This window comes from Phyllopteryx taeniolatus, chromosome 10 (assembly GCF_024500385.1).
Source record: "Phyllopteryx taeniolatus isolate TA_2022b chromosome 10, UOR_Ptae_1.2, whole genome shotgun sequence".
Taxonomy (NCBI): domain Eukaryota; kingdom Metazoa; phylum Chordata; class Actinopteri; order Syngnathiformes; family Syngnathidae; genus Phyllopteryx; species Phyllopteryx taeniolatus.
Genome location: NC_084511.1, coordinates 23598197 through 23617858, shown reverse-complemented (window position 1 = coordinate 23617858; position 19662 = coordinate 23598197). Strand labels below are relative to the sequence as shown.

At 39.5% G+C, this 19662-nt stretch overlaps 2 long non-coding RNA genes across 3 annotated transcripts in view; one reads left to right on the top strand and one right to left on the bottom strand.

Annotated features, from left to right (window-relative positions):
* Positions 1–19662, top strand: part of LOC133484992 (uncharacterized) — a 167664-nt gene that overhangs the window by 111330 nt on the left and 36672 nt on the right. The window lies entirely within an intron of this gene.
* LOC133484990 (uncharacterized) overlaps positions 2500–19662 on the bottom strand; it is a 33756-nt gene continuing 16593 nt past the window's right edge. Inside the window, exon 3 of the long non-coding RNA XR_009790567.1 lies at positions 2500–2890. This is a non-coding gene — a long non-coding RNA (uncharacterized LOC133484990). The remainder of the gene's footprint in view (positions 2891–19662) is intronic.

Here is a 19662-nt window from a genome sequence, read left to right as displayed (position 1 = left end):
TTGTGACATTAAGTTAAAAATGACTTGGACAGTTATGTTATTATGCTAACAAAAGAATATATATATATATATATAAATAAATATATTATTATTATTATTATTAATAATATTATTATTATTAGTAGTAGTAGTAGCAGTAGTAATAGTAGTAGTTGTAGTATTACGAAGTCTTAAACTAGGGTTATCAAACTAGATAACCTTTTTCACATTTTATTTTAATATTCTAATTTGAATAGAAAGAGAGTCGAAATTATTACTGTCGGAGTTTGGTTGTAACAAATGACATTTTCTCTGTTACATTTACTTAAGTAATGTTTTGGCTGACTTGTACTCGTGATCAGAATAGTTTTAATGCAACACTTTTTCCGACTTTTTACTTTTACTTGAGTAATTTTCTTTTAAAAAACAACTACTTTTTCTGCATTCAACAACAACATTGCAATCTGTTTACCTTGCAGACTGCGAAAACGAACAACTATATCATTGGCTGTCATTTGTCTGCCTAAAAATATCTACATTTCAGCCTACAAGAACTCCTTTGAACTTGTGCTGTTTCAAATATTGTCTCTCCAAGGCCTCTTTTATTTGAGACAATTTTCTTGTGGCTTAATTTTAATTTTAATTTTATGTTAATTTGTTGTATTATTATTTAAGTTTAAGTGATATTGTTGAGCAATATCCGAACTGGCACATTCCTATTTCCATTGTTTTTTTCTTTTCAAGTCGGCATTCATGCTCTGATTGAAAAAAAATAAATTATGTAAATCAGACGTTACTCACCAGGTACTCAGTACAAGAGTAGTTTTTACACTGAGTACTTATTCTTACTCAAGTAGTTTCGCTTCTCTACCATCTCTGATTATTTGTCTTTGACCTGACAGACTCTATTACATTTCTTGTATTGCATGGGATTCGCTTGGCTGGATGTACCTAATGAAGTGTCCTGTGAGTGTAAATAAACTAAAAATTGTTCTCTAATGGCACAACACACATTTTATCCCTGTGAAATCTTTTATTGGCTGCTCCAAAGAAAAAGTCCATATTAATCAATTGTAGTTTTTTTTTTTTTTTTAATCTGTTTACTAAGCCTACACCCCCCCTCCATCCCTCCATCCCCCCCCTCCAGTATATTAGCAGATCTCAGTATGTCTGCTCCTCTTGTGAACAGGGATGAGAAGGAGCTGGAGGGAGAGGAAATAAAGGTCTGATGGGTTTTGGCAAGGAGAGCATGGAGGCTGAGACAGATGGCATGAAGTCTGCGGCACTCTGGCGTGGCTCGCCTGGTGCTAAAATCCTCCTCTCTCACATTCCAACAAATCCTACCAGGAGGCTGGGGAGTCTGTCACACCACTCCGATGGATCTACACTGCCCCCCCTTCCTTTCCCCTTGCACCACCCCACCTACATCCCACCCGCCCCAGTCTGGGACCACATACTATTTTACCCCAACTTATGTGTGTGTACATTACCACATATAGAGATGGAGTTTTCTTGATGAGATCCAGCAGGGGTTGGAGATCAGCAGAGACTCACGTGGGACCCTCTAAGGGGAAAAGGGGGAGCTTAGTTGAGCATGATGACCTTTAGCGTTTTGGACAAACTGGGATGACTCATGGTGGAGACAATTGCATGTATATCAGTCTAAGGAAGGAAGGCACAAGAAGCTTTTTCTTTTTTTCTTCTTCTTTTTTTTTTTTTTGATGAGAGCCTCCCCAGCCTGCTTGGACAATCTCAATCCTAACAAACCAGAGCCATTTTCCAAGACTCCCCGTGGGCCTCGAAATCCAAAGAGGACAGTAAGTGTAACTGTGATTACACTTCATAGCACAAAACCAACAACTGGATCACGAGCTCCGCGTGACATCTCCAAATATCACACTTTTTTTTTCTTATTGTTTTTTTTTTTCTTCGTCTCAAAGTGCTTCTTCCAATAAGAACAATCTCATTTGTTTTATACTCGTCTCTCCCTCTCCCTTTCTCTGTCTCACTCCCCACGCCGTCTTTCCGCTGCCCGCCTTCTGTTTGTTCTAATGAATGACTTTGGAAATGAGGTGCCGCTGTGAGAAGGTCACATGGGGCCTCAGCATCACATTACTGTTAATGATAATAAAAAGAACAATCTGTGCTAAAGCTTTCGGATGATATCTTTTTTGTCTTTCCCTCTTTACTCCACATATGGAAGGAATATTTTTATCCGCTCTGGTGCCGAATTGATGTTGACGCAATTAAAATGCACCATAAATATGATGTTGCTGTAGTTTTTCTTTTTGTTGTGCGTGTGTATGAAAAGGCTGCTGTGATGAAAGGTTTACAGCAGCGTGCCATCTGGGTAGCAAAGTACCCCACCGAGCACCACATCAGGCACACAGGAGAACGCAATGCAACAACATACTTAGTATATACCCTGTGGTAACGTTTTAAGTGCATACCAACAACGTCGACGGAGGTTTTGTGACGTGTTGACTATTAGACAGGCGTCGTATAGAAAAAGTGGTTACATTGATGTTTTACCATGTTTAATAGCCTTGATAGTGTCGTGTTGGCTTCATACTATTACATAAAGTGGTCATCTTTCACTGGGCTTTTTCCACATCTATTCTGACATTGACAAGTAGATTATTAGCCAAAGAGATCCACTGTTGTTGGCTGTCCTTTCGTACGTGGCAGGGCGACGCGGCGTCCCCACCGTCTCCCCGCGGGACGGGCGAGAGTCAATTTGGACGGCTCGGCTTGGTGTCGAGGCTTCTGGCAGCGTTCGCTCCTTCCTGGCCCGGGCGAACGGGGCAAGGGGATGGGCAGCCCGCGCGCTCGGTTCATTGATCGGGCGCCAGGTCGCCGTTAGCCGCCGCCAAAGTTAAAGGTCAGCTCACGGCGATCTCGTTTGCTCATCCTGTAAAGAGAGTCAGTGGTGTTACAGAGATATTATTAGGTTAGTCCAGTGTTTCTCAAACTTCATTGTGCCAAGGCACATATTTGACATGTTTGACACACCACCAAACAAAAATGTCACAAAAAGAAGTGTATATATGTCAAAAAGTAAACTTACAAAAGCTGGGCCTTTTTAGTTTAACACAAAGTTATTCTGATATACTGTATGAATGGCAACAGGTAGATACACAGGTTGGTCTTGTATCTTCTTTCATCCCACCCACCCATCCAGCCACCCATCCAGCCACCCATCCACCCATTCCACCCATCCATCCATCCATCCATCCATGACTATTTTTACCTGATAAGAATTGTAACCCATATTTAAATATGGAGAATAATCTGGACTGCTCTCGTCATTCCTTCTTGTGCCTAATATGAAATATGAAAATTAAATAGGAACGATATCTAATGCATCTTGCATATTAGATATCAAAACAAAGTTATTTAAAGTTCTATGTCTTACCAGATGTAAATTGTCGAAAGCAAAACACTGTGTTTGTCAGCAGGTACGTACACAGAAATTTTCAGGGGAAGGGGCTCAAGTCCCAAAAAAGGATACGCCGATAATTGAGATCAGTGTCAACGCCACAGCATTTCTGAAGTGAGGGCATTTGGTGGTGGTGTGTGTGTGTGTGCGTGTGTGTGTGTGAGGGGGGTGTCTTTAATCTGCATGATTTTGCAATGCGGGAGGAAGCCAGAGCACCTGGAATTCAAATCCAAAACCTCAGAACTGTGAGCCAGACATGCTTAACATTTGTTCACCGTGTTGCAGAGAGAAATAGATTATAGGGTTCTTAACAACACTCTTCTCTGTGATGTGTCAAATTTGCAAGATGTTTTTTTTTCACTTTACAGGTACTTTAGTAAATGAAGTTCCTTGGCATGTGTGCATCCTGGGCAAATGAAAATGGTCCTGTGTTCGGTGAAACCCCCTCGCTTAGCCCCCCCCGCTAAACCCTTTGGGCCTTTTGCAGTTGATTTGTCCCCTGTGTCTTCGTATGTCAAACTTCCTCCTATTTTTGGTGTGACGTGTGTAGTAATTTATTTTTTTTATTTTATTATTTATTATTTTTTTAAAGAGATTTTACCATCCCCAGGCAAATTAAAAGCGCCATCCCGCTACTTCCCTCAGAAGGAAATTGCTTAATAAATGAGCAGGCTCCTGCTTTGCGCTGATGATCACAATTGCACCAAAATTGCTCACCTAGGGGATGCGGCGCCACGTTGTGCTCATCACCGCCTCGCGTGCTGCACAATAGCACGGCCAGGTTATATAAAAGGGCGGATAATTGTCTTCCCTGACAGCAACTCTCACCTGACTGGTGCGGGGGACACGAGCCATCAAGAGGGTCACACCACGCAGGGTCCATCAGTTGATTGTTTGCGCGCACACGAAAACGACAAATCAGGGACGCTGCACATGGAGATGATTGTCTCTTTCCTCACTCAGGTTGATTTTTTTCATTTTTTTTTTCATCCAGCCATGCAGACCTCATCCTGGGAAATTGAGCAATTTCTGATTGAAAACAGTGCTGGTAATTAGAGCACTTATTATTTGTAACCACTTGGCATTGCATTAGTATGCAAAGCTGGCATCAGCTTATCTTGGGGAAAACGTTTGTTTCCTTAATTGCCCTCTTAGGACAAAAGTGAAGGGGTGGGGAGGCTGTTGAGGGAGGGCAGGGGAGGGGAGGATGCTGCAGGAAGAATGGTGCGTTCAGGGGAACGTGGGGGTTAAACTGCAGTAATAGGCCGCACACGCATGGACGCACATGCAGGCACGCATATGAGCAAACACACTTGCAAGGTACAAAAGGCGCAAAACATTCCGCAACACGCGCGCACACACAAACACACACACACACGCACATACCAGTCCAGACATGATTGGAGTTAAAATTAGACTCGTACAAATGACTGTTCAGCACTGTCTACTTTTAATGACCCTGCCGTGCGCTTGAACTGAAGAATTCATCACGCACTGATGCAATACGTGGACTTTCCAAAGCCATGCTACGCAAAAAAAAAATCTAATAAAAAAAAAAAAATTATATATAAAAAGAATAACGACCTTGCACTTCTAGAAACGTATCCTCATATTCCCTCAAAAGCGCTTTCTTTGTTTCATCTTTCTTAAATTTTTTGGGTTATGCCAAGGGAGGTATTTTTTTTAACAGTAAAAATACTGTAATGCAAACTCAAATTTCCACAAAAATAGTAAGTGGAATCCAACACATATTTTTATATATTTATATATATATTTATTAATTCGCTGTTAATTGCAGTTAATGAGTTTAAGGATTTAGGTCATTTTTTAAATGTTTTTATTTTTTAAATATTTATTTAACCTGTTTATATCCAGGTAGCGCAATTGTGCACAGATTGTCATTTGACTGCAGGAAGCAAAATAATTACAAATTCAAAATAAGTTGACAACCGACTGCACAGCGTGCCATAGTTACACAGCTAGTTTACATCTTAGCACATGGTGAATAAAAGGTTCAAAACAGTCTAAAAACAGCTGCAGCAATCATGTACAGTATCCCCCACGAACTTTTTAAACGATGGGGAATGTTCGAGTCGTTTGGGGCAGAAAATGTAAAAGTTTGACAAAAAGTAGTGTTGGACTTTGCAAACAAAAAGGTTAATAAAAGTTCTGGAATGCAGAGTGAGGGTGGTGGTATGCTTGGTGAGCAGAGAGCCAAGATAGGCTTGGGTCTTGCTAATCTTCTCATCTCAGTGAATGATGCACGAATCTTCTTGGCGACATTTTGGCAATGCAGGAAGTGGGCGTTTGATGCTGCCTTTTGATTGACTGCTGACCAGTCTCGGTGTAGTGCGTCTTTTGTCCAATTTCATCTGTGCTCGGCTTCAGAGCGCCGCAACCCTGAACAGTATCAGGGCTGAAGATATGAAACGAGTTTTGTTTTTATTGTTTGCCACGGCTGCTACATTGATAGCATGGCTTACAGGAATGAGCGTTTGATAACTGCTGGCAATTTAAATGTGTTCGTGGAGCTCAGTACCTGTCTGCTCATGCCCACATCAAATTCACCAAAATTGCATTAGACCAGGCGTCTAGCCTGCACAGGCAATTAGACGTAGTAGCAAATGTAAGTTTAGATTGACTTTCTGCCACCAAATTGTCATTCTGCCAGGCGCATGGCCAGTTTGGCACAGACTGACCTGCTAAATTGGCATTCCACGGTTGCACCAAAATCTGAATCTGTCGGCATTTGTGCCCCGTTGCAGATACGTTGTCTACGAATAGAGAGCTCTAAATGTTTTCAGTTTGAAGTTTTATTATTTTTTTGGGGGAGAATGTACATTCAATTAAAATTTCAGCAAAGCTCCTGAAGCCGAAGGTAACAGGTCAGCACCAGGGTGTGCCCGCGAATGATTGACATCTTGTTGGTCACGTCTTCTGTCTATGATTGGTTGTTTTTCTCGGGCGCAGTGGTTCCTTAAAAATCTAAATTAGAGGTACAAGATGGGGTCAGAGAGAGGGGATTTTTTTTCTTTTTTCAAATATTGTAATACTAATGTGCTACTTTCAAGTTATACTGACAGTTTGACTCCCTTTTAAGCACTATAGAAATTAGGATTTTATTAATATAGACATTATGTTGCTTAGTTTGTTCCAGTTAAATGGAGAGCATTCAAATTCCAAACTGGAGCCTGATGAAGATGAAAACACACCCATGTGTTATCTATCTTTTACCCCCCATCCCCCCACCTCCCAATAAATTAAGATTTGGCTTTGAAACATGCAATTAGTTATGTATTTTTATTTATTTATCCCCCTGAATGACTCAGGAGGCTCCTGTGCACTTTGAAGTAGTTGCGGAATTATTTTGACTCTCCCTGTATTTTTGGACAGGAGGGAGTAGTTCATCTCCGAGGACAGGTAGAAAAAGCCCCCGGGGGGATATTGTAAAATTCAAGCTTTTTAGTATGTACAAAGACATTTTTTTTAACCCATCTGTGCATATAAAATATGAAACTTGTCTGCGGCGCACACATTCAGTAACACTTCCATGGAGGATGGCTGTTAACAAGCAAACGCCCTGTTACTTACCAATCCTGGTTTTCACACTTTGACAAAGACAAAACAAACTTCTACAGTACTGCGATGCTTTGTTTCTTATTTGGCTTGTGGAACTTCCCATTAGAGACAATTAGCCCCCCGGCCCAGTTTGTGACCCCGCTGAGGTGAGAGGAAGCATGAAGTTATTTTTTAATGTGTCTATCTTGTTGAAAACACTTAATAGGAAATGAGAACTTGTGATGACCCGGTGACAACTTCTCCTGTTTGAAGAGATTATCGCGGCGTGTTGAAATGACTCTTTCAAAGTGCTCACAATCACCAACTCTCATTTCAAATGCGCAATCAAAGTCAGGAGATAATATGAAATTTGTTTTTTAAAAAATATATTATTTGGAGGCCACATCCAAGGTTTAATGGTGCTGGATGTTTGTTTTTCATAATTAAACGTGCATGGACCAGCCCGTAGGCATTTATGTGCTATTGATGCAAATGTTTCAATGACGATAACAATTGAACTTTTTATTCAAGTCTTAATAGAGGAAACAACTTTTCACCTGAAATGTTACATGCCTACTTATGAATATTAATAATTTAGACTCTAATGATAGAAGGGAAAAAAACAGCTCATTTTTTTGGTAATATTACAAGGAACGATTTAACGAAATGATGGCTAGAATATAATAATAATAATAATTATTATTATTATACTAATACTACTAATTAATGATTATAAATCCAATTTAATATTCAAGGATGCTTTTGAGGTTGCAGCTGCATCAAACATTGTGCCTTTACAAAGTTAATAATGCTCCGTTTTGATTGGTTTCTATGAATTTCACAGTTTGTGCCTTACTGTTCCTTCTTTAGTTTTGTACAAGTGGTTTCATGCATATGAGCGTCAATCAACCACGAGTATTATTGTCTTTGTAAAAGCATCTTTTGTTGTTGTTGTTGTTGTTTTTCTTTCTTTCTTGTTTTCTTTCCTCCAACCCAGCTCTTGTATTGGATCTAGTTTGAGTGTGCAAGTGTGCCTAATGAAGTGTCCGATGCCGTGTCGATGACGGGTCTTTGAACGTATCCATCATTTTTGAAATTAATTAATTAATTTATTTATTTTTTGGACCGCTTCGCTTGTTTTCAGTAATAAAAAAAACCCGTTAAATCCAAACAGATATATTTTTTGGTAATTGAATAAATGAAATATGTATCATTATTTCAGTTAAAAGACGCACACAAGTACCTTTATGTATATGTCATGTCGCTTTTTTTCAGTACCGCTTATCCTCACTCGGTTCGCGGGTGTATTGATTAATGTATTCAATTGTGTTTATTGAGAAAAATCTTTAAGTTCGAGAAAGCATGCGCATGAAACTATTTTATATATATATTTTAAAAAAAACCTAATACATTTGATCCGATTTTCGTTTAACAAGCGAGTCGCACGTGTGTTTGACTCATTCATTCATCATATTTGATACACTTATGTCTAAGCTCGATACTACTACTAATATGCACTTCTGCAATTTATAAAACATTTTTGACTTAACGAGTTAATTTCACTTAATTGATCACGAATAGGCTTTTTTTGAATGTTCATGTGAATAGCGCAGGGGTGATCTCCACTTTTAAATTTTTTTTTTAGGAGACAATTAAACTGGGGTTCCATAGCGTTTCAAACATCAGTTATGGAGAATTATTAAGGACTGTTACAAGGGGGGGCGGGGGGGGGGGGGGGGGGGCAAAAATGTATTTTTGTAGTTTGTTATTTCAAGCGTCATAACCGTTTTCCAACGTGTGAACTCCAATCGGATTGTTCGTGATGCATTCAATGGCCTCCATTAAACTCGTGACCATTAAACTTGTTTCAAGTTTTTCGGCCCCAACATGACACGTGAGCGCGGAGTCAGAGTGTGTGCGTGTGTGTGCGTGTGTCTACACAGTTCGACCAACAAAAAGCAGCGGGGGTTAATCCAACCAAAGTGCACAATGCAAAGGCCCTGTTTACTCCGTCCACACGGCCTCCGCCCCTGCATTTACACTTTTCCCATTTCATTTGAACGCAACAGTATTCTCGCTCATTTACGAATCTTTTTTATTTTTTGTTTTGTTTTTTTTTAATCTTTAAAAAGCCGTAGTTTCCTACACATTCATTTAAACAGTTTTAAGGTAATTAAGAGGGAATTTATATTTATTTAAATGAGAATCATAATGTTGTTTTTTTTTCCTCAGTGAAAACTGGACACAAACCAGTTAACGCAACCAACGCTTAAAGATTATGAGACGTAATAATCATAATAAAAATAAAAATATGATCCTTGTCTTTAGTCTTCTATGGCCGTGACTCACTAAATCACATTTAATTACCATAATATAATTGATGCAATGGCCATTATATTAATACTATAGGTACTGTATACAAAAATATTTCACGGATATCACTTTCATAACATTTTATATATATATATATATATATATATATATATATATGTATATGTAATTACCTTTCAACCTATTTCTCGAGTCTATTGTGTTTGTAAATGTGTCAGTGTTTGTTTTACACGGCGGGGAAGGGGAACAAATGTAGGATTATTTGATGCCTTTTTCAAATAAACTTCAGATTGACTTTCCAGGCTCCAAAAGCTGGAAGCTGCAACGCCACCCCCAATACCTGCTAATAATGACTTTCATTTAAACCCCAGATTTGCGCTTTATTTGCCATAGAGCTATTTTACTTCATCCCAAATGTGTGCTTAAATCTTTCCATAAATGCATTTTTTTTCTTTCCATGGGAGGCTGAGGTAATTACTTTGTCGCAGGCAGGTAAATTGAAATCTAATATTTAATCCTTCTTAAATCCGAGCTCTCAGAGCTGAGGCAGCAGCGAATTGAGCTCTTTTTAAGGTGTGCGTGTGTGGAGGTGGAGGGGGGGGGGGGGGGGGGGGGGGGGGGTCTCCTGTCGTCGTCATAGACCGCAAACAAGATTACTTGATCTTGATCAGATGACATTTCGCTTCCATGCAACGTCACAATGTTACATCATTTTTGCTACACAAAGTGAACGCAGCATGTCATTACAGAGGCAAAATGTAAACTTTAAAACCCCTTTTTGTTTGAGGGGGGGGGGGGGGGGGGTACAGATCAAAAGTTATATATATATGTAACTCAACCCAATTCTAGTACTTTAAATATATTTGCTGTTTAAAAATAGATTTGCTGTTTAAAATTACAGTATATATTTTTTTTTATTTAACAAATAATCTAAACAACTGTTGCAGGTGACAAGCATAGTATTTATAGTCTGCGTGGTACACCCATTTACTGGTAAAGGAATATCAGAGCACATATTATGTTTGACATGCAGGAGCCCCAGAGAGCCAACTAGTTGTATACAGGCAACTAAAAAGTCAATTGTATTTAAAAAACAACAAATAAACAAACAAACAAAAAATAATTTAGTTTAAATTCACACCTTAGTCGTTTTTACTGAAACCTGTTAACCGGAAACTGTGAAATATTCCACAAGTCACACCGTCCACATGAAGTTGCATCATTCTTCTGGAGACCACGTGAAGGCCAAACGTACATTTACTCACTTATTTTTCTGTACATTTGATCATATTTCAAATATGAGTATAGGTCATGGGTGGTAAATTTTAACAGCACAGTCCTGTTATCTAAATATTTTTTGGGATGTTATTTCTTCTTTATATACAGGTATATATGAATCACTGTGATGTGCTTATTGTCAACATGCTTCTTGCATAAATGCCATGTGGCTATATTTCATGTATTTGCTGGGATGCATGCAATGCTTCCTGGTTTGGGAACCGGTGGCGTGCTAACTTCGGCTAGCCGTGCAAAAGCATAGCGACAACACGGCCAACGTGTCGAAACTCAAAGCCGAATTGATGCTGAACATAGCTGCAAACCGCAGTGTTGGCAGGAGGAGCTAACGCTTCGTATTTAAAAAAAACAAAATCACTTTTGATGAACTTTTGACCTCAAAGTACCAACACCCATCTATTGGCTGCACCTATTATAAAAAACTTTTTTTTAAAGAATGACGTTATTTTTTCCATCAGATGGCGTCCCAGTAACAAACGGACACCGTTAAACTCGTACCCAACCACCATTCTAACGGAAATCCTTCATGTGTGCTGTATGGTAAAAAATAAATAAATAAATAAAAATGTCAATTGATGGCAATAAACAAAAATGACCTCGACCAATATTTCATCACTATTTGTTTGTGTGTTCATAACATAATAGGCAAAAAGAGGATTACATTTTCAATTTTGCCGAAACTCATGCATAGTGGACATGCAAGTCTCCTGTCAGACCTTGGTGGTAACCATTCTACTTCAGTCATGTTTCACTATTTAATGAATATTTCACTTTGTACGTTTGGCTTGTCACGCCGCTGCGTGAATCCAATGGCCTTGCGTCTTTCCAAAAAATTCCAGTCACGAGCAATGAAAGGCAAGCGTAAACGAGGCGGCTTTGGCAGCTCCTTGTGTTTTCAGTCTTTTTTTTTTTTTTTGCAATCTGCAGTGGGTGGGTGACAGGGAAGAGCAGAGGCAGGTAGCATGCTAAAAAATCACTTCACTGGAGACCTCACATCAAAGCGGAAGCAAACCTCGTATTGATTGAACTTTCAAGCTAGGAATAAAAATACGGTTGTGACATCAGAGCAGCTAAAATGTGACTGTCATGTTTTTCAAACTTGGCTGAACAAACCAAACTCCAAAAGAACTATTGGGTGGTGAGCACACACGCAGACACACTAACACACGCATGGAAGACGACGAGCTGTCTTTGTCTTACAGAAGACTCAAAGTCCGATTAGATTGAGAGACACGTGAGGAGTTTGTCAAAAATAAGATGATAGACAGCACTTTGGTGGTGAGCGAGCGTGGCTGCATGGGGACTTCTCTGGAGCACCGTCACTGTCACAAAATCTGACGCAGACCTGCCACCTGACGGGGATGTGACACGGGACTGAGACTGATCAATTCCCAAACTGCCAACGAGATTCTGATGCGATGGCGGTGCTGCTTTATTTTTTATGTTAGGGTTAAAAAAAAAACAACCAAAAAAACAACAAGTCTTGGTTTCTTGAGTTTGCGTGTAATTTACATGACAAGACTTAATAACGATGACAAACAACTATGCAGCTTATAGATCCGGACCTTCCTGTTACGGCGACAGGTAGGCATCATACACTGGACAGAAATATAATTGCAGACTTTTTCTGTGTAAACAAATACCTTATTTCTCTCCAATATTGTTTGCAAGTCTGTCTACATCTCGCCTCCTTATATCTCCTTACATCATATAATGTCTAATCAGCATATCAAGATCATGATTGGACACAGGTACTTTCGGCTGCCCGCAATAAAAGGCCACGCTAAAATGTTAACAAGATACACAGTAGTATTACGATAACATCATACAATATGATGGAAATGCATGTAAAGATGAAGTCAAACTTCCAATGGTGCAACCCAGTCATTCTCAACCTTTTTACACCATGTACCTAAAAAAAATACTTAGTTCTCCATGAACCCCTTTGTCACCAACAATTAAATACTGTACATTGGCATAGTAGGCCATTGCATTCATACAACAATGAATCATATGTCTTATTCCTAAAAATTACATTTATTGGAAAATGAAATTAAAGTGCACTTAAATTATTCAATTAAAACATATTGCGCAAGAGTTAAAAGTTGTACCTGAATTTTGAAAAACAAGCAGTTCCTAACAAACCCTTTTAAAGGATTAAATGTAAAAGGTATTGAAACTAAAAGTTAAATAAAACTGATCTGTACTGAGGTATTGATTAATTTTAATTATTTTATTATTATAAGTCATTGTAGCATTATTCCCAGTTTGAATATTAACACTGCACTTAAATAGAGCAAAAAAAATAAACAAAAAAATAAATAAATACAACAGGGGGAAGGAATAATTAGAGTCTGGTTGTTAGATGGCATTTGAAATGCTATGTTTTGCATTACTATTAACTTCTATGAGTGTAATACACTTTTAGAATCACTAACTTTACCTTTGAAAATCACTACATACTATATTTGCTTCACCACATTTAGTCTCGAATGATGATACGTAATACTATCACCAAGTGCAGTATAGTATTGTCAAGATTCACAGTTGTACCACATTAGCTTTTATGCGTAAACGTCATGTGACCAACCCAAAAAACTGGATGGCGGACTTCTTGTGTGCGCAGCGACAACTACGGCGGGGATGAAATGATGATTTGAACCTGGACTTGTGTAATATTAATTTCTTTATCGCTGGCATCTTTGGAACGATGCAAAGAGCGAATCCTCTTGTCACACAGCCACTTTGGAGACGAAAGACGAGCAAAGCCAGCAGCATGCTGCATATGACGATATATCGAGGTCGGGAAAATTAGGGTTGCGGGCTGTGTTCAATGTTATTTTTAGTACATGCCACAGGCCACAATAAAATGGATGACGGGCTGCCAATGGCCCGCAAGCCATAGTTTGGACGCCGCTACTGTAGGACATACTGTATGTTTTTACGAACAAAGCCTAAAGATTGGCTATGGTCATCTTTGTTGGTTGGCGGTGTTGGAATTCCTTTTGAGCTCTTGCATGGTCAATAAAAAAACTATTGATATTTGCCGCTAGTATATTGATAATCAATCACAAGAGATTATGAGAAGTATACCAATTGATGTCCCCCCGCCCCCCCCAGCTCGAGTTTGGACATAGGTTGCTGCGTTGTTTAATGTCCATTCCACGTGTGTTTTCCGTTTGTAATGTGAAAGCTGACACTCGGCGCGCTTTTCCCTTTCAAAGTCGCCTCCTGTTGTGCATTGCGATCCCACATCGTCTCAATCGTCGTACCTTCAAAGCGTCATCTCCGTTCGCAGCTGTGAGTGGCTTCCTCACGCGCTCATCTCACATTGAACAGCGTTGATGGAAGATCTCAAAACAGCTGGACGGATTCTAACAAATCTAGTGGACAAAATCATTTGTATTGATTTTGGGTACAGCCTGAAACTTCACCTGGCTGTAAAGTACAAGCTTACGTCGACACAATTTTTCCACTCCAGCATATAAAAAACCAAAACAACCTAAAACACGTTGTTGCATTAAAAAAAAATGTCTACATGAAAAAGCATAATCAAATGTCGTCCCATGTAAGCCCAAGCAACAGATGGGATGCTCAACCATAAGTACAATTAAATCCATCCATCCATCCATTTTCTGTACCGCTTTGTCCTCACAAGGGTCGCGGGCTATCCCAGCTATCTTCGGGCGAGAGGCGGGGTACACCCCGAACTGGTCACCAGCCACTCGCAGGGCACATATAAACAAACAACCATTCGCGCACACATTCCCACCTAAGGGCAATTTAGCGTTTCCAATCAACCTACCATGCATGTTTCTTTTTGGATGTGGGAGGAAACCGGAGTGCCCGGAGAAAACCCACACAGACACAGGGAGAACATGCAAACTCCACACAGGCGGGGCTGGGATTTTAACCCCGGTCCTCAGAACTGTGAGGCAGATGTGCTAACCAGTCGGTCACCGCTCCGCCCCAATTAAATCGACCCCAAAAAGTATTTTCCTTATATAATATATTTCTATAAAGGGAACAAAAGCAACAAACTAGTTTAACTAACTAAATTGTCATCAAGCTAATTTTTATACTTCTAAAACGTATATACATCACTTAAAAGTAAATTCATGACGATACACTTGAACATGTAGTGTATATAAAAAGTCTACACACCTCTGTTCAAATGCCAGGTTTTTGTCATCTAAAAAAAATGACACCAAGATAAATAATTTCGATAGCCACATCCGAACTTTATTTATAACTTGTACAACTCAGTTGAATTAAAACATTTTTTATTTTTTTTGCGGGGGGAACAATAAGTAAAAAATAACCATTGAAATAATGTTAAAAATAGGAGTCAGTGCACACCTGCCACAATTCAAAGTGGCTCTGATTAACCCCAAATATGTTTATGATGTCCTGGTAGGCTTTTCCTGACATTTTTATGCTTCATGAATTATTTATTTATTTTTTGTTGACACAGACTGCAATTTCGAACTGTTCATAATTCCCTCCATAGTGTCATCACAAACCTGACACCATTTACATTGCCTCTAATTAACCCAAAGTGAATTTCAGATATTCAGGTAGGCTTTTTCTGACATATGTTCTACTTCCTGAAGGTTTTGTGCTATCACACACTGCGATTTCGAACAGTTCATAATTCCCAACAACAATTCCATTTTAAGAAACAGCTGAACAGTCTACCACCATCCTTCACTGTAGGTACTAGGTACTTTTAATGATGAGCTGTGTTGTGGTTGCACCAAACATACCTTTTGGAATTATGGGCAAAAAGATCAGCCTTGATTTCAACAGACCGTAAAACATTTTCTCATGGGTTTGGGAGATGTTATGGTTGTTTAAAAAAAATACAAAATCTGGGGTTTTTACAGGTGCATGTACGTTGTGCAATAAAAGAGTGCCTGACACAACAGTAACTTATATTAATGTATTATTCAAGTACTGCACATAATAGTTATTTAATCCAGTATTTCTCCGAGCTTTAGCAACCTGTACATTCCAATATATCAGATGCCTCACGAAAGTAAGTTCTGGAAAATGCGACAACAGGAAAAGAAACTCATGAGTAAAAAAAGTTAATTGAATTGAAATTTTGCCAAATGTCTGTTTTCATGTTAACTAAAATAGTTTGCGTGTTCTCAAAAAGCCACAACCAAATAGAAAAATAGCTTTGTTTAAAGAACAACAACACATTTTTAAGGCAGATTGAAATCATCAGTTAGGAGTGAAAAAAAAGTGCATGTTTTTTTTTTTTTTTTTTTTAACTTGGCTGTCATTGAGACAGCTTGAAATCATCAGTTTGTGAGTTTAATAAAAATGTGCTGGTGAAGTGAAGCTCTTCTATCAACAACGCCATCTTGACCACAAGCCTGTGTTACGGCTCATGAAAAGTGGCGATCGGATCTGTAAGTCCGTGAGAAGAAAAGCCCAAATACGACCTCAGAACACATGAATCCACTTGGAACGAGCAGTTTCGCAATTCCATGCACTCAGTTGGCACGTGCTGCTCCTCTCACTTTGACTTGGGTTTCTAATTAAGTCCCGCCTTGCTGCGTAGCCTGACTGTACCGTCATTGGCTGGCTTTTCAGTTGCTTTTGATCACTGTTTATCCCAGGATGAAATAGCGTTCGATCATTAAAGCAGTTCCACTGATTGGTCGGATGTCACGTCGTGTGTGTGTGCATAATAAATGTTAATTTATTCAGTGAAGGCGGCGATGACAGAGCGTATGAGGAGGACTGAAAATGAGTTATTGACTTTATTCATCTATAAAGTTCTCAAAAACATTTTTGATAATAGTACTAGTTAGATTTTGTGGAAACATTTCGATGTAAAGTAAGCCTACTAATGTATGGTAACGAGTAACTGTGCTTCTTGATTCAAATTTTGGCCCACATGTACGGTACCGGTCAAAAGTTTTAGAATTTTTCCATTTAAAAAAAATTTGAAATTCATGGTCATTGTGGTGATTGTGGTCAGTTCAATTTCTCATTTTACTGTGAAATGAAAGCCTAGAACAAATCATAGAATCAACCTACAAGCCAAAGTGTATTTTTGCACTTTTAACTCATTAAAGTAGCCACCTTAGGCAGCTATCGTTCATCCCAAACCAGCTCGATGGAGTCTGGAGACTGTGCCTTTTTATATAATTTAAAAAAATGTACATTTATTTTTCAGTTTTGGATAAGCTTAGCTGTTTTTTTCCCCCCAACCTCTGGCAGTTCACCACTTATTTAATTTTGTATCATTTCAAGCTATTAATTGGACTTGAACTGCTTGACTTTCAATAAAATAACAACACCTTGGAACAATTGCAGTGTTGTAAAACTTGAACGATAGTATATGCTGATTAAAGAAAAAACAAAATTCTGAACCCGACATTTGGTTCTTTGCTTACACATTTTGACTGCACCACTCCTCAATATAGTGAGAGATTTCTTTTGCACAAAACATCCTCTTTAGCATAATACAATTGAGGAATATGATAAGTCCTCACCCTTGGTCCATCTATTCCAAAAATTGGCCCCCCAAAAAAGAAGATTACATGTGGACAACAGGCCAGAAACCCAGAGAAAAAGTTGCTTTCCCAAAGTACTCATGACTTTACCCATCTGTGATGATTTAAGTACGTGCTAAAGAGATCTTGAAAGATATGTTGTCCGGTCCACCAGATACTATTTATATAAATTGGATTTTTGAAGCGGATATTTTTCTTTTCACCTCCAAAGTGATGTTTTGCCTTATTTCTGTTTGATAAATGCTGTCCCACGCTTTTTGCCCCTCAAACGGTCGACGATATATGAGCTTTGTGGAGGTGGCGGCAAAGAAAAGCTCGGCGTGGTCCTTAACAAAGCGTCGTTTGAAGCCGTGCCAAGTGATTGGAAATAATCAAGTGACAATAATCAGATGAAAAGAGAAGCAATCTCAATAAAGTTTGTCATTCAACCATTCAAGGCTCAATCATATCAGAGGTGTTTTGCATAACTAAGAGACCCTGCTTCTAATCCTCAAAGGGTGCGGGGGCGACTTGGCTTTGCACTGTAGTCACTCAAGGTCACAACCCGGTAGGAAATATGGGCTGCCATAGCAACACAAAGATGGCCTCTGAAGGCTTAGCATAATTCTGCCCTAATAGAAAAATAACAGCAGCAAATCCTGTCCTTAGCGAGCGCGGTTCTTTGACCCAGGCCGACTCCCACCTGTGAAGCGCCTAGTCACCAAACCGGGTCGCTAAGGCTGCGCCCAGATGAAAAAGAGCCCACCTCTGGATGGGGATGGGCGCCCTAAGCTGCAGCCAAATTCTTTGCCCTCTCTGAAGCCCAAATCAGCCCTGCCGAGCGTCTGCGGTGATCTTTGGCTTTTTGAAGGCGGACAACATGAGCTGCCAAATGAATCGTGCTCTCTGTACGGCTCTCCACTTTGAAGTGCTTGAGCCACACTCTGGGAGGAAGAACTTTGGTGGAGGCAATTGGATTCTGCGGGATAAGATCTCAGCGCGGTTCCCCTCTTTTTTGGCCCAGTGTTGCGAAGATGAGTGCCACGTCGCAGTGGGAGCGGACGTGGCTGTAAACCTGCCCGCTAACCGTGCCCTTCCCCTCTTGATTGCATCAAATCCCTGACGCACCCCCGCCTGGCCGCCTTCTGCATTTTTGCCAGGTACCTTGGCGACCGACGGATCCTCGTCACTGCGAGTTGCATCTCTTGTGATGAGAATAAATTGCGCTCTGGAGTGGGAGGCATGTAAGCATGCTGACTGCCTGTTACGATCAACGAGGAACCGTATACGCAGCTGTGTTGCCGCCGTGGTGCTATCGGGCCGCGATCAAGGGCTCGAAGGAATCATTACTGCAAGAGACGGCAGTGCAGCACGGCACAACTGTAAAGGTTACTGTACATGGTGGATATTCATCACACGTTAAGGCTTAGGAAGTGTTTGCATGATGCAACGCTGAGTGCAACACACTGCCATTTTTCACCTGTATTCATGTTTATTTACAGATGAGCAATCCTACTGCAAGCTGTCTTTGGGTATGTTTTTATTTTTATTTGATTTTATTTTTTTGGTCCAACATTCAAAATCAACATTATGAATCATCATGATCAGTTTTAAATTGACACTGTCTAAGGCAGGGGTATCCAACCTTTTTCCTCCAAGTGCAGTATTCAGAAAAACAGAACGCATGGGCCACTTTGACAATCTTCAAATTTAATATATTTAAAATACTAAAACCAACTCATTAAGTAACGAAATATTTCATCAACACATCACCTCCCCGTAATGATGTTCAATCACAAATTGAATTTGGCCAGCTATGCCCATCAAAGACTGTGAGCCCCCGGAAAGAGAAAAGGCTTTAAGACTCTATTAAGAAAAACTAACAACTGTGGTTACATCATCTTCCCAAACTCTATTTTAAAGGGGTAGGAGCCATTAGAGATGAAATAAAAAAAAAAGAATGATGAGCTGAATAGACAGTGTCGTAGTTGGAAATTAATCTCCACGCAAACTTACCTTCGCGGCTGATGCGCTTCCTTCTACAACAAAGCATTACAGCTATTGATTTTTTAAAAAACAGGCATACTCAAATGTATCTAACATAACTATTTTTACTCGTTTTTGTCAAAAAAACATAGACTTTCAATTTTGAGGTGACATAACGCCATGAGGATCCCGCAGAGTCAAGAAGAGGTGGAGTTATACGATATTCTCAGACCGTTCAAGTGTCCAAGAAACTTCATAGATTTGCGCTTTCACCGAACTGCAACGATATATCATCATTATTATTGGAAAAAAAAATCTAAGTTTACTGTTAATCACTGCCAGCCTTCCCCATTAACATGGATAGTTGACTCCTAAAGCCGTCAATGGCAGTGAATGTGTTAAAGGTGATAATGTAAATAATTCTTGAGTTTTCAGGATTTTCGGGTGTCCTTCGGCTCTTTATCTCACAAGAATAACTCTGACCCTACAATAAGCAAATCCCCACATTCAAAACCAAAACAAGGACAAACTATAAGATGATAGTCTTTAGAGTAACGTTTA